The sequence below is a fragment of the Camelus ferus genome, chromosome 8 (assembly GCF_009834535.1).
Source record: "Camelus ferus isolate YT-003-E chromosome 8, BCGSAC_Cfer_1.0, whole genome shotgun sequence".
Taxonomy (NCBI): Eukaryota; Metazoa; Chordata; class Mammalia; order Artiodactyla; family Camelidae; genus Camelus; species Camelus ferus.
The window spans coordinates 23,552,430-23,566,023 of NC_045703.1; the positions used below are offsets into that span (position 1 = coordinate 23,552,430).

The 13,594-nt window shown below is 39.6% G+C and overlaps 1 protein-coding gene across 1 annotated transcript in view; it reads left to right on the forward strand.

The window, feature by feature from the left end:
- The first annotated feature begins 1,710 nt into the window (after positions 1-1,710).
- Positions 1,711-13,594, forward strand: part of CFAP206 (cilia and flagella associated protein 206) — a 48,091-nt gene continuing 36,207 nt past the window's right edge. The window contains exons 1-2 of the mRNA XM_032484565.1: positions 1,711-2,527; positions 6,300-6,529. The gene's annotated coding sequence lies outside the window, so the exon portion shown is untranslated. The remainder of the gene's footprint in view (positions 2,528-6,299; positions 6,530-13,594) is intronic.

Below are 13,594 nucleotides of genomic sequence, written 5' to 3' on the forward strand. Positions count from 1 at the left end.
GTTGAGCTGTAAACATTTTGGTGGAAAACCAAAACATTCGAAAGTACATTCCAGGCAACAATGAGTTCCAAGTCTAACTGAGGAGAGATAACAGTGGGGAGGCTGTTTGATTAGGAGGGAGGAAGGGCCCTTGGAAGAAGTTTAAGCAAACTTCCATATCTGGCTTTATTCATGTTTACATCAGACGTAGTTTAGTATTTGTTGCAGTTGAAAACGAGTACAGGGGCATGATCTTAGATTGTTCCCATTGCGGAGAGGTGTGCCAACTTCCAGGACTTCTAGGAATCCAGTCTAGAAATTGTTATTTGGTGAACAGCAATAGCATTGTAGGGAAAAAAGCAATGTTGCTCAAATTTTAATAGGATAAAACTTAAATTCTGGGAACCCTGTATAATATAATTCAGAAAAGGCTCACTTATATTTGCCATCTGTGAAAGAAAAATATGTCTTTAGAAGTCAGGTTCCCTGCCTGAGGGATGGGGAGTCCTCTTGTGTTTATACCGAGGCCTGGGAGTGCTTTGAACTCATCTCCTTTGGGTCAAAATACAGAAAATTGTTATGTACCACAGTGCTCAGGACCAACACATGTCAACATCTACTAAATTAAAATGGAAGAAGACTCAAGTTGTAAAAGACCTCTCCAAAAAATCTATCCACTTTAATGTAGCATCCTTAAATTATTAATCACTTTAAAATTGGCTTTAAAATGAAGTACTTGGGAAGCAGTTTTCACTATATTAAAAAGTGCTGTTCTCAGGTAAGCCTGAGGGAGTTTGTTTACACTGCCGGGTCTGGGGTTTCCTGGTGGGAAGGTCAGCAGTTTGTTTACGGTTGCAGAATGGTCCGCACTCTCTTAGGGTTCCTGGTGCTGCAGGACTGTTGCCATCCATACTCCTCGATTGCCTCTGGGCCGGAAGTAAGAGCACTTAACCCAGTGCTTTACCCTGCTCTTTCCAGTACATTTTTCTCACAGCAGTCAGTGGGAGAGGCAGGGAGGGGTGGTTGTTACTGCATTTTTGACAAATGATAAAAACTACTATGTACTAAAGTGTTTACATGGGTGAAGCACTTTTTTAAAATTGAAGTATAGTTGATTTACAATATTGTATTAGTTTCAGATACACAGTGAAGTCATTCAGTTTTGTGTATATATATAATTTTTTTAGATCATTTTCCAATATAGCTTATTATAAGATATTGAATATAGTTCTCTATATTCTATGCTATACAGTAAATCCTTGCTGTTTATCTGTTTTATAATAGTAGTGTGTATCTGTTAACCTTATACTCCTAATTTATCTCTCCGCCACCCTTCTCCTCTTTGGTAACCATAAATTTGTTTTCAGTGTCTATGAATCTGTTTCTGTTTTGTAAATAGATCCATTTGTATTACTTTTTAGATTCCACTTATAAGTAATGTCATATATTACTTGTCTTTCTCTGTGTGACTGACTTAGGATGATAATCTCTAGGTCCATCCATGGTGCTGCATTATTTCATTCTTTTTTATGGCTGAGTAGTATTCCATTGTGTATGTACACCACATCTTTTTAAGCCAGTCATCTATTGATGGGCACTTGGATTGCTTCCATGTCTTGGCTGTTGTAAATAATGCCTTGCTATGAACATTAGGGTGCATATATCTTTTTGAATTAGAGTTTTCTCTGGACATATGCCCAAGAGTGGAGTTGCTGAATCATGTGGTAAGTCTGTTTTTAGTTTTTTAGGGAAGCTCCATACCGTTTGTCATAGTGGCTGCACCAATTTACATTCCCACCAACAGTTTAAGAGAGATCTCTTTTCTCTACACGTGAAGCACTTTAAAAACGTTAATTTTTAATCCTCACAGCACCTTTTGAAAGTTATTATCATTGTCCCCAATTTATGGGGGTGGGAAACCAAGGCTCAGGAAGATTCGATAACTTTCCCCAGGCACACAGAGTCGGAATTCAAAATATTGCAAGGCACGGGCAGTTGGATGCATGAGAGAGACCTGAGTTTTTCAGAATTGAATAGATAAGAATAGCAGCTGACACTGGGGAGTGCTAGCATGTGCCAGGCACACGTACGCAAGTGGACTCAGTCATTTTCACAGCAGTCTGTGAAAGCTAGGAACCATTAACATTGGCACAGACAGGTTAAGTCAGTTTCTCAGTGTCACACAGCAAGTAGGCATCAGAGCCAGTTTCAAATCCAGAGAGTGAGTCTTCAGCCCATGCCTTTCATCATTATTTTGTTCAGCTGGATGTAAAGGCTTTGGTGCCTGGTTTGTTGACTCTGCACATGTGTGTCTTCATGGGTTCTGTGATGAGGACTGGAGAGACATGGTATGTCCATGTCAAGCATCGTTTTTTTCTCTTGTAGAAGTGGAAGGAAGTTGTATCTAGAATTGTGGTGTCTGAGTTATTGGAGTCGTCCACTACATTCACAGTTGAGCACACAACATATGGGAGCGGAAAGAAACTGCCTTCTGAACAGTTCACTTCCTGGCCACAGTTGAGGTGTTTCTTTTGGCATCAGTGACACAGTGAGTAACAAAAAGGAAGCAGGCAACTTATTTTTGGTTTGGAAAGAGGCACCTAGCTTCTCAGTCTTCAGCCAGATTGGAATCAATTAAATTATGCATGTTTTTAGTATTTTCCTTGTTTGTACTCCACCCTCTGCTCCCACCCTAAACTCAAACAACACCTTCCTTAGGATTTTTAAGGTAATCTGCATGCTTCTGAGAAGGGAAGATTTGGGGATCTTACCACTGTCCTGATCCCAGCTTGACCTCCCCGGAGGGCTCCCTGCCCACCAGAGGGCTCCCCACCCACTCCCCCAACGTGCTAATCAGCCCTCACATTGTAGGGGTGATCACAGGGGATCCTGTGAGGACAGACTGACCTGATCCCAGACCCCCATTGCCTCTCACCTTACAGCCTAGAGTCAGTACCAGCCATGCAGGGAGGGGACTTCTCCAGTCCTCTCTTCTCAGTCAGCTCTACCTGTCCCAAGGCCAAAATGAAGAAACAGCATCCCTGTTCTTACCCAAATCCTTCACTTTGATCTGATCACCTCAACCCACAGTTCTTTCTAGCTTGAATGTCTCCCAGGTAATGTACCCCTGAGAATTAAAGTTTAAAGTGGATGGATAATTTGCACTAAAGAGTAGAAAAAGCTGATGGTAAACTAAAAATAAGACCTCACTCATATTTCCGGTATCCCATTTATGGAGCCTCTCCACAGTTTCTTGTTCTTTGGCCCTGAGCAAAGATGATCCTTGTGGATAAAAAAAGAAACAATGGAAAGTATAGCAATGACCATTTATTGAGCCTCTGCTATATCTCAGATATTATTCCAAGTTCCTTACTAAACCTTGTCTCATCAAAATCTCACAGCAACCCCATAACATGCCTCCTGTTATCCACATTTTGAGAATTAGAAAACGGACTCAGAGAAGTAAAATCACATGTTGAAAAATCACAAAACCATTTGACTGCGAAGCCTGGGTGTTTTCTACGAGTGCAGCACATCAGCCTAATTTAGTGCCTGTGTAAACACTGAGTAGGTGTCAGGGGTGCACTAACTTTCAAAATATATTGGAATTGTAGCAGGCAATTCTGAATGACTGTGTAGAACACAAGCTCTTCCTGTGGACATGGGCTAGGGGAGCCAAGAATTAATCACCCTTCCCTGAATGTGGCTGAAGGTGCCTCCCCATGTGGAGCCCCAGGGATAAATGTATGGAGGGGCGCCCCTGGAGCTCCCCCTCACCATTCCAGTGTCAAGAAGGACAGACTCCTCCTCAGGGTTTAGGAGAGGGATCAAAAGCCTGTAGCTCAAAGATGAGAATTGAAGAGTCAAGTGAAAATGGAAAGTGAGGTATGTTTTTGAAATCTCAGCGGGACCCTTACTCCAGTTTTTTAGCAAAACCTGTTTGAAACTAAATCAGGCTGTTTTCAAAAAGATTCACTGAGTGAACCAATTTTTAGTATAACTTGACTTGAGAACTCTTAGTAACTCTCCTGGTACCAATTATTTTGAGTACAATACCTGGAGAGGCCACTATGGACCTCAGATACTAAGCCCCATATAAGTTATTAAAATCATAAACATTTTGGAGAGTTACTTTAAAAAGAGCTTAAAGAGTGCATTTTTCTTGGTTGTCTTAGATGCTCCCTGTACATTGGAGGAGTACATGCAGTTCCCATGGTTTCTGGTATTTAGGAAGCCATGTTAATTCCTACAGGCCATCTGGGAACTTAATTTGAGGACTCTAAGAAATTACTGCAGTTTAAGTTTCTAGAAGTCATCCCACCAAAAAAAGAACCTTGCTTTTAGGGAAAATAGACCTATGGGCTGGGAAAGAGGTGCTGAGCATCCCTAGGAGAGATGAAGAAGCTACCCTCACCCCCACAACAGTCACAAAGCACAGATGTCATGCTATTTAATAATCAGTGGACCTTCACGTTGCAAAGGAGTCACTCCAGTATTGTCTTTCTCGGACTTTGATTCCATTTGACCTATTTAAAGCCTCCATATTCTAGCTTTGGGGACCTTGCTTCCACTGAAACCACGTAGACACTGTTTGGCAAAACGTAAGTTTGTTTACAGAACAGAGAATTTTGGCATTTGCTGCCTCTAATAAACTCCTGTCTGCTTGGCTGAGATCACTCAGAGGAGGTAACAAATAACTTGCCATTTGCTGTCTAGTTATCAGAAGCCAGGCAATGTGTGAGCACCTCGCCTGCGTTATTCCTGCCTCACAGCAAGCAGGTAAAGAAACTCAGGCACTTGAGGTTAGGTATTCTCATCAAGTCATTCCGTTTGAAAAGTGCAGACACAATCAACCCATTGCTCTCTGATTCCAAATCAGGATTGAAAATAAGTGTTTTTACTCTAGTTCTAAATAGAAATACTTTCATATTGAATTGAATGAAATTAAAATTTTCCTTCTATACATAGCAAGTGCGTGTTAGGTCCTAAAGTTAGCAAGGATCCAAGTTTATTGGTCTGCTTGTCCTTACTTTTAGCCACATGTGGTATTTCCTATTTTTCATAGCATTTTTTTCCCCTCTTACCTGCTTTGGATGTCTATTTTCCACTGCTGGACTTTAAGACCATAGAGAACTTTCTCTGCTGCACCCATAACAAACTCCAGGACCAGGTAGTGTCCTTGACATATCACTCTATGCGCAAGTATTTCTCATCCACTCACCCACCAACTCAGTGTTCCAAGGAGGCCTATTTGTTTCATTGGCCCGTTTGAAGAAATCTTATTTAATTACATAATAAAATTATCCATAGAGTTGTACATTTCAACTAGAAGTCTATGCATCTCTAGAAGCTCTACAATCTGCTCTAAAGAACCTGTATCTCTAGAAGTCATAGAGCTATATGGGATATTAATTATTGATTTTGTTTATTCAGCATGCACCAGGAAGCAACCTACTGTGTATCTGCTGCTGTGTCAGATGCTCAGGTTCTTGGTACGTGAAATAGGTAGTGGTCCTTACTCTTAGAAAAGTCAGTGGGTGTAGCTCAGTGGCAGAGTGCATGCTTAGTATGCACGAGGCCCTCGATTCAATCCCCAGTACCTCCATTAAAACGTTAGCGAAGTGAACAGAAAGATAGTGAGTGCATGTGTTAATACTGTCGAGAACTGGAGAAGCAGCAGTAATAGGCTCACAGCTCATTTCCTAATTCATGTTATATTGAACTGCCCTACATGTGCTCCCATTCTAGCTTCTCATGTGTGCATAGTAGCAGCGTTGTGGGCTAAGTCCAGCTTCCTAGAGGGTGAGTCCTAGTCTACCAGTTGATACCTGGCTGGCTTTGGTTTATTCAGCCTCAGATTTTTTTTCATCTAGAAAATGGAGATGATAATTATACCTGGACCATAGGGTCTTGGTGAAGATTCAGTAGAATGCTTAGCCTGGCACCTGAGACAAAGTACTTCAACTGTCAGTTGTTACTATTTTTCATCCCTACAAAAATGAGACAACAAGTCATAAATGGCTCTGTATTTCTCATGCAGATCCTAGAGCCATTGATTGTAATCTTTAGAATGCACCAGTTTCATTAATTTTTATGTCTTCAGTCTTTTTATGGGTTCATATATATATATGGATGTGAAGTATAGTTTATCCACTGCTTATAGATTTTAAAATATATTTAGTCAAAATGGTGGGCAGGACTTTATTTTAGCTTTTAAAAATTTAATTTTATGAGATGCCTGCTGCCATTTATTTTAAAAGTGTTTTATTCAGTTCATTTTTTCTCTTGACACCCCTGTGGAGTATGTTTATTGACTACAGATGTTAAACACTTTGCTGAGGAACAGAAAGCTTCAAGATAGAGTATGTACTTCACCTGAGTGGTTGCATGGAAACCGGTCGTGTGTCTGACTATTTAAGAACTCAAGTGGACAGTATGCTTACAAGTTTAAAGGGCGGGATCACAACTTCAGATTGAATTGGAATGACTGCAAGATTGTTTCAGGATTATAAGACTTTATGTAAAAGAAGTTCATAAAAGACGTATTAAGGTAAGTCCTTGTGATTTCAAACACACTGCTTTAAATTATGCTATAGCATGAACTGGTAAGAAAAAAAAGCACAGGGGGATATCAGGATTGCTGGGGCTCAGAGCCCAGAACAACAGCCCAAGGCCGCCATCAAGATGAAATGATGCTTGCCCCTGCCACCAGAAATTCAGAAAGAATTAGCTTAGAGACAAAACAGGAAAAGACTTTGTTTTTCAGTGATTTCGTTATGCTGAAGGCAATAGCTAAGGTTGGAACTGGAGACTAGGAATGTAATAGGAACCCACAGAGAGACCACAGGTCTGCTGTTACTGTTGTTTTGATCGTGGTGTTAGCATTGTTTGAGAGGGAGTAGCAAGCTGATTCTAAATTTCAGGTGGAAAAATAAGCAGCAAGAATTTTTAGGGAAATTCTGACAATAAATGCAATGATGGGGCACTAACCTTTTCACTGTTTGCCATAAGAAACTTGAAATAGTAGTCCTGGGGCATAAATAAACACAAGAATCAGTGGCACAGAATAGAATTTGAGAATAAAATGTAATAGGGAAAACTTTGGGACACTGTTTCAAAATATAGAATATTCGATACAAATCTCTTTAATGTCACTTACTAATTTAGCACATAGCAAAAATGGCATTTTGAAGTAGTGAAAAAAGATACCTTATTTAATTAATGGTTTGGAGGTAACTAGATAGTCATTAAGGTCAGAAATGATTGAATCCTGTCTTGTAATGTATCAAAATATATTCCAAGTGGATCAAAGGGTTAAAAGTAAAAACAAAAAACAAAGGAAAAACAAAACTGCTGAAGTATTAGAAGCCATTTGAGAATGTTTAAATAAATCGGATTGAGGATATCCTTTTATGTTTGCCCCTCAGACTGTGATAAACCTTAAATGAGCACTTAGCTATATTTACGTGTGCCAGGAGCAGGACAGGAGTTGAGAGAGGGTCAGGGAGGGCAGGGGATGTTGAAGAGGAGAGGACAGATTTGGGGGTTTTTAATGCATAACAAATCAGCCAGCTTTTACTCCTAAGCTATATTTCTGAAGATTTAACCAATGAGGCATAGGTACTGAGCTTGAATATTATTGAGACCAGGAACTGAACTTGAGGAATATTACTGAGTACTTAGCCTTCTTTAATCTCAAAGAATAGCATCAGGGACCCTGATTTAGGAATGCTTGCATTCCTGCTTAGTCGCCACTAGGGGCGCTCTCAGGGACATGCTGAGGTTTTCTGCAAAGGAAGATGGGACACATCCCACCCTCCATGAGCCCAGCGCCAAGACCACCTAGCTTGCTTCACTGGTCCCTATTTCACATAGACTTAATATAGTATTTCTGCTACCATATACATTTATTTCTATTTAAATATAGAGTCTTATAAGGAAAAAAAAGACTGTCTATTTATAAAAGATCATCAGGATAGGTTATAAAAATCTTTAAAAGGAAACGTGAAAAATACTGGGTTTTGGGGGAAATTGCTGAACCTGAAAAGAAAAAACACAGTAGCTTTCAGAGAGAATGACTTTCTATTTTAACAAAATTAATTTCTTATGTTGCTAAGAAATCTGAGCCAAAAACATACTTCCTTTCCTTCCTGAGTCAGTGATATCCATCTCTCAAAGGACCATCTGTGGTCATTATGATGTCACCTTGGCAGAAACTTGAAGACATTCGTGGATCAGATGTCTTGAGTCTTACTTAATAAAGCACCCTAGCATTTTTAAATAAACGATTATATAGCCTATTCCTACTTTCTTTGTAGAGAGTGGAGCTTCCAAAAAATATCAACCATATTCTCTTTCAATTATAAATGGATTCGAATGTAATTTTTTCCAGGATGTTAATGTCACATTTTAAGACCCATTGCAGACAAATAAATAATTCAGAGTGTTTTTTGGATTACTAGAATTTAAAAGTAAAGCCAGCTTTGAAGTCATGTAATAGTTTTGCCAAACCTAAAGCCATCCTAAAGGTCAGCATCAGGTTCATAGTCATGTTTGCCTAGTCCTCCTGTGCTTGTGGGGCCTGAAAAAGTGCCTGTGGCAGATGTTTTTATTTTCCCCAGAACTGGGAGTTTAGAGAGAGAAACTCTTAGCAGTGGCATATTGAACTTCATGTCATAATTGCTAAGGTTAAAATTGGGTATTAAATAAAGTGATTTGATTCCCAAATGGAATGAACATATAAATAAACAATTTTTTAATTGAATCTTTTTCAGGTCTTAATAGGGAATTTGGGCTGGACAGAGTAGGTTTGGTCATTCATTAAGTATTCATGGAAAATCTATTGCATGTAGTCATTGTGCTAAGTTTGTGAGGACTACAAAGATGTGTATCAGACAGTAGTGGGAGACGATGGGTTCCTAAACCGTGATACTAACAACACAATTCCAAATCTGGGGAGTGCCCCAATGGAGGCATTGACAAAGGGAGGGTAGGAGTTCAGAGAAATGTAATGGCTAGTTTTTTAAATTTTTATTTATTTTTTAATTGAAGTATAGTCTGTTACAATGTGTCAATTTCTGGTATACAGCATAATGTCCTAGTCATGCATATATGTACATATATTCTTTTTCATTATAGGTTATTACAAGATATTGAATATAGTTCCCTGTGCTATACAGAAAAAATTAGTTTTTTTAAATCTATTTTTATATATAGTGGTTAGCATTTGCAAATCTCAAACTCTCAATTTATTCCTTTTCCCAGTAACTGTAAAATTGTTTACTATGTCTGCAAGTCTGTTTCTTTTGTAGATGAGTTCATTACTGTCCTCTTTTTTTCTTTTTCTTTTTAAGATTCCACATATGAGAGACATCATATGGTATTTTTCTTTTTCTTTCTGTCTTACTTCACTTAGATTGATGATCTCCAGATCCAGCCATGTTGCTGCAAATGGCATTTTATTCTTTTTTTATGGCTGAGTAGTATTCCATTGTATAAATATACCACAACTTCTTTATCCAGTCATCTGTCAATGGACATTTAGGTTGCTTTGTAATGGCTAGTTTTGATGTGGGCCTTTATGGGGCAGTCCAATCTCAATTGGCAGATTTTGTGAGAAGTTGGCTAATCTAAGCCTTTATCTAAGAGTGAAGTTTAGGAGGAAAGGTACAGTCAGAAAAACATAATCTCCTATGGTACATGAAGTAGTGGTTGTGAGACATAAGGCTGGAAAGAGAGGCCAGGGTTAATCACGGATGCTCTCTAACACCATACTAGAGAATTCAGAATTTATTTACCATAACCTGATTGTGAACATCTTCAAAATGGATCAGAGAAAGATGTCCACAGTAAAATCAGAAAGTAAAGAGCTAAATCAACCAAGTGATGCTTGAAGCTCACAGTGCAGGAGGCTCTTTTGTTCAGTCAAGAGACACTTTCCTATTTAGAAAAAAGTAGAGGGAAAGCTTTTGCTGTCATTATTCACTTTTGTAACTCAGAATCCTGTTTTCTAATGGGGTTTTGAGAGGACCTAAAGATTAACAAAATAACGCATGTGAAAGGGCTTTGCCAACAATAAAGTTCTATTTATTTAATTTTTTCTTCTCAAGGAACATAGAACAACAATTTACATGAGTGGAAGAGTAATGTAACATTGAGGACATGGGCTACAAGTGTTTTTTCATATAAAAACTAGCGAATAAATAGCATTCTTCAGACAAAGTGAGAGCGAAGTAAAGACAGGATGGAGTGGGGGTTGGGAGGTGGGAGAAAGAAACAGAGAAGACAGGAGGAGAAAGAAAGCTGAGGAAGAAAAGACAGCAGATTGATGGAGGTAGAGGGTGCTTAGGAGAGAGACACAGTGAGGAGGTAAGTAACACTTAGGTGCACAGATGACAGGAAACTTCAGAAGATCCTTGATCTGTTCACTTCTGTGTGCTGACAGCTTTCTCTCTCCTTCCATTGCTGGCACCCTGTCCAAAGTTTTGAGCTGGGTACTGCTTGCTCCTCTTCAAACCAAGGAATAAAGAGAACCTTAAGGGTTATATTTAGGTCATAGTTCACGTGATGGCAAAACTCTTGATGGCTTGTGAATAGATAATGATCTTAGGAATTGCCTGCTTTCGCAAAAGGTTTCATTGATGTATAATGGTACTGTAAAGACATTAAACTTTTCAAAGCGCCTTTGTATCTCTTATCTCCTTTGAGCTTTCAGTTGTGCCAAACAAGCATTCTCCTCCTTTTACAGACCAGAAGAGGTAAAATGGTCATAGGGGCTTCCTGAATAAGTGATAGCCATCTCCCCAAGACCTTCTGTGGCCATCATAATGTCACTTTGGTAGAAACTCAAGGATATAAGTGGATCAGGTATATGGGAGTGAGTGGAAACCATCTCGAGTCTTGATAAAACATGAGTGACATTTTAAAATCAATGATTATATAACCTTTTTTCTTTGAGGAGGATACAGTTTATTGTAGTGAAAAAGGCACTAGGCTGAACCAGAAGATGATCTGAGTTTTAATAGTAATAATGATATTATTAGCTAAGAAAAATAGCTGTGCTTAGTAAACACTTATGCCAGACACGGTGCTAAACCCATATATGCATTATTTCCTTTCACCTCCACCACAATTATATGAGGTCAGCACAATTTTTTGATAAGTGGTGTAACTAAGGTTTAGCTAGCTTAAATGATTTGGCCAAGTGTCTTAGTTCAGGCTCTGTGTTATTCAAACTGTTTATAACCTCTCTGGGCCTCTGATTTCTTCATCTATGAAGTAAGGTCACAGAGAGGATTTGAGAAAGAATGACGATATAGTTTGTGCATCAGAGTGCCTGTTACACTATGTCGGGGGTTGCTAAACTTTTTCTGTCAAGGACCAGATATGAATATTTAGGTGTCACAGGCCCTTCCATCTCTGTTGCAATGACTTAAGTCCACTGTCTTAGAGCAAAAGCAGCCTTAGGCAACACGAAGGATGAACGGGGCTATGTTCCAATCAAACTTCATTAGGGACACTGAAATGTGAATTTCACTTAATTTCCCATGTCACAAAATGTTATTGCTCTTTGCTTTTTTCAACTATTTAAGAAAGTCTAAAACTCATTCTTAGCTTACAAGCTGTACAAAGACAGGCAGGGGGATGGACTTGGCCTGTAGCCTGTCATTTGCAGATCTTTATGTGAAGGCTTCACAGGTAACTATGTCTGCAGAAGATTTTCTTAGAAAACAGTTGCATCTTAAAAATAGACATGACTGATAACATTATTTCTACATGATCAGGAAGGAAATGCTTCTCAAGTAGAAGAAACTGTTTCATCTGTTCTCATCAGTGATCGCTGGCTCTGCAGCGCCTTGTGCCCTGGGTATGCTCCATATCAGAGGGAATGACTGGAATGCATGAGCCTCTGTGTGTCTGTTTATCCTTGGGCTAGAAGTGGTGGATTGTAGAGGCAAAGACCAAACTGATGCCAGAGGCAAGCCCCAGAAAAAAAACTTCTAGGTAAAGCATTGTTGCCAGTTTCAGAAATGGTTTTAAGTTGTTTTCTTAAGTAGTGGCTTTTATTTTTTCAGAAGTATAGAAGTATAATTCTTTATTCCTTTTTTTTGCTTCATATTATGACATAAACTTTTCCCCGTGCTATTACCCAGTGTTCTAAATAGGAATTTTAATAACCACATCATGGTATCCCTAGTCAGTGGATTGTATTTTACTTAAACCTTCCCTTACTTTTACGTATAAGTCGCTTCGAATTATTATTGCCATTTTATCTTCTTTATTCTTTTGCATTTTAAATTATAAAAGTAATCACTCTCATGTCCAAAGTTTAAATATGGAGACGTGTAAAGGGAAAAGTCAATATCTTTGTTCCACTATGAAGAGTTTTCTGGGTATCCTTTTAGAATTTTTCTATGCCTATGTAAGCACATTTATATCTATCTTTATGCTTCTTTGTGCAAAAAATTTTTAAAAAGAAGTGGTTGGTTTTAAAAAATAAGAGCATTAAATAAGCACTTAGTGAAATTAACAAATAGCTTTTTGAGCATCTACAATTATGAGTCCCCTTCTCCTCAAGGTAGTCAGGCTCCTGGCAGCAGTGGACACACAGGTTTGGAGGCAGCATCATCAGGAGTGCTCACGAGTGCACTGTGCTTGATTTTGTCTCCACATGCAGTCTTCTTGGTGATCTCCCAGTCATTAGCACCTCAGATTACAGTATCTGGAAGCAAAAACGCACATCACCGCCCCCTAGTCTGTGCTCTTGGGCGCATGTACTCGTGCATACTTGATTGTCAGGATGTGCTTCTGGTCCGACTCCATTCATTTTGTTGTCTTCTCTGATCTCTCAGGCGTCCTGTTGTGAGGATTCCTTTCATTTCTAGATACCCTAACCACAGGGGCTGGTTTGTGGCCACCTACGACCATATGCGTATTTATCTTATACAGACATTAGTTAGATTTGTGATGTTGTCCTGTACAGGCTTAAGAACAAGTCTCGTTCCTGAAGAAGCGGCTGGAGGGGAGGCATCGCCCCAAGAGAGCACTCATCTCCAACGTACATTGTCTGTGGAAAAGGCAGGTCCTCATACAGGAATTAGGAATGCTGAGTTGGGTCTCACCCCACAGGAAGTCCCACCTCCTCCTGGACCCAGCCCTCCAAGGGCCTGACTCTGAAGAGGAGAGGTGCTGGCTGAGTGCTTTTGTGTGGTAGACACAAGAATGGTACCTCTGCAGGAAGGAAGGTCAGGAGTCTCCACTTTGTTTGAGCCTTAGATAGGGGCCACATCTTGTAACCAGATTATGGTCCTCTCTCTCCCTTATGCCCTTTCTTTATTTGTGTTATTACCCTGGACTTTGGTAAATCCTGACTTAAATGTTCCAGCCTTGCTCCAGGGTTGCTGTAGTTTTTAAAAACAAGCATGTAAAAGCTGAGGTGTTAAAAGGGGAGCAGTGCCTCCCTGAGGCCAGCTCAGTGCTGGCAGTAGTAACCAGTGGGATCCCCAGGGGACTGTGCAGTCCTGTGGGGAGATTCTCCCTCCGGCAGTCACTACTACGAGGTTAGAGTTGGTGTTCTATGGGGAAGGCCGTCTTCATCACTGTATGTTCTCCACAG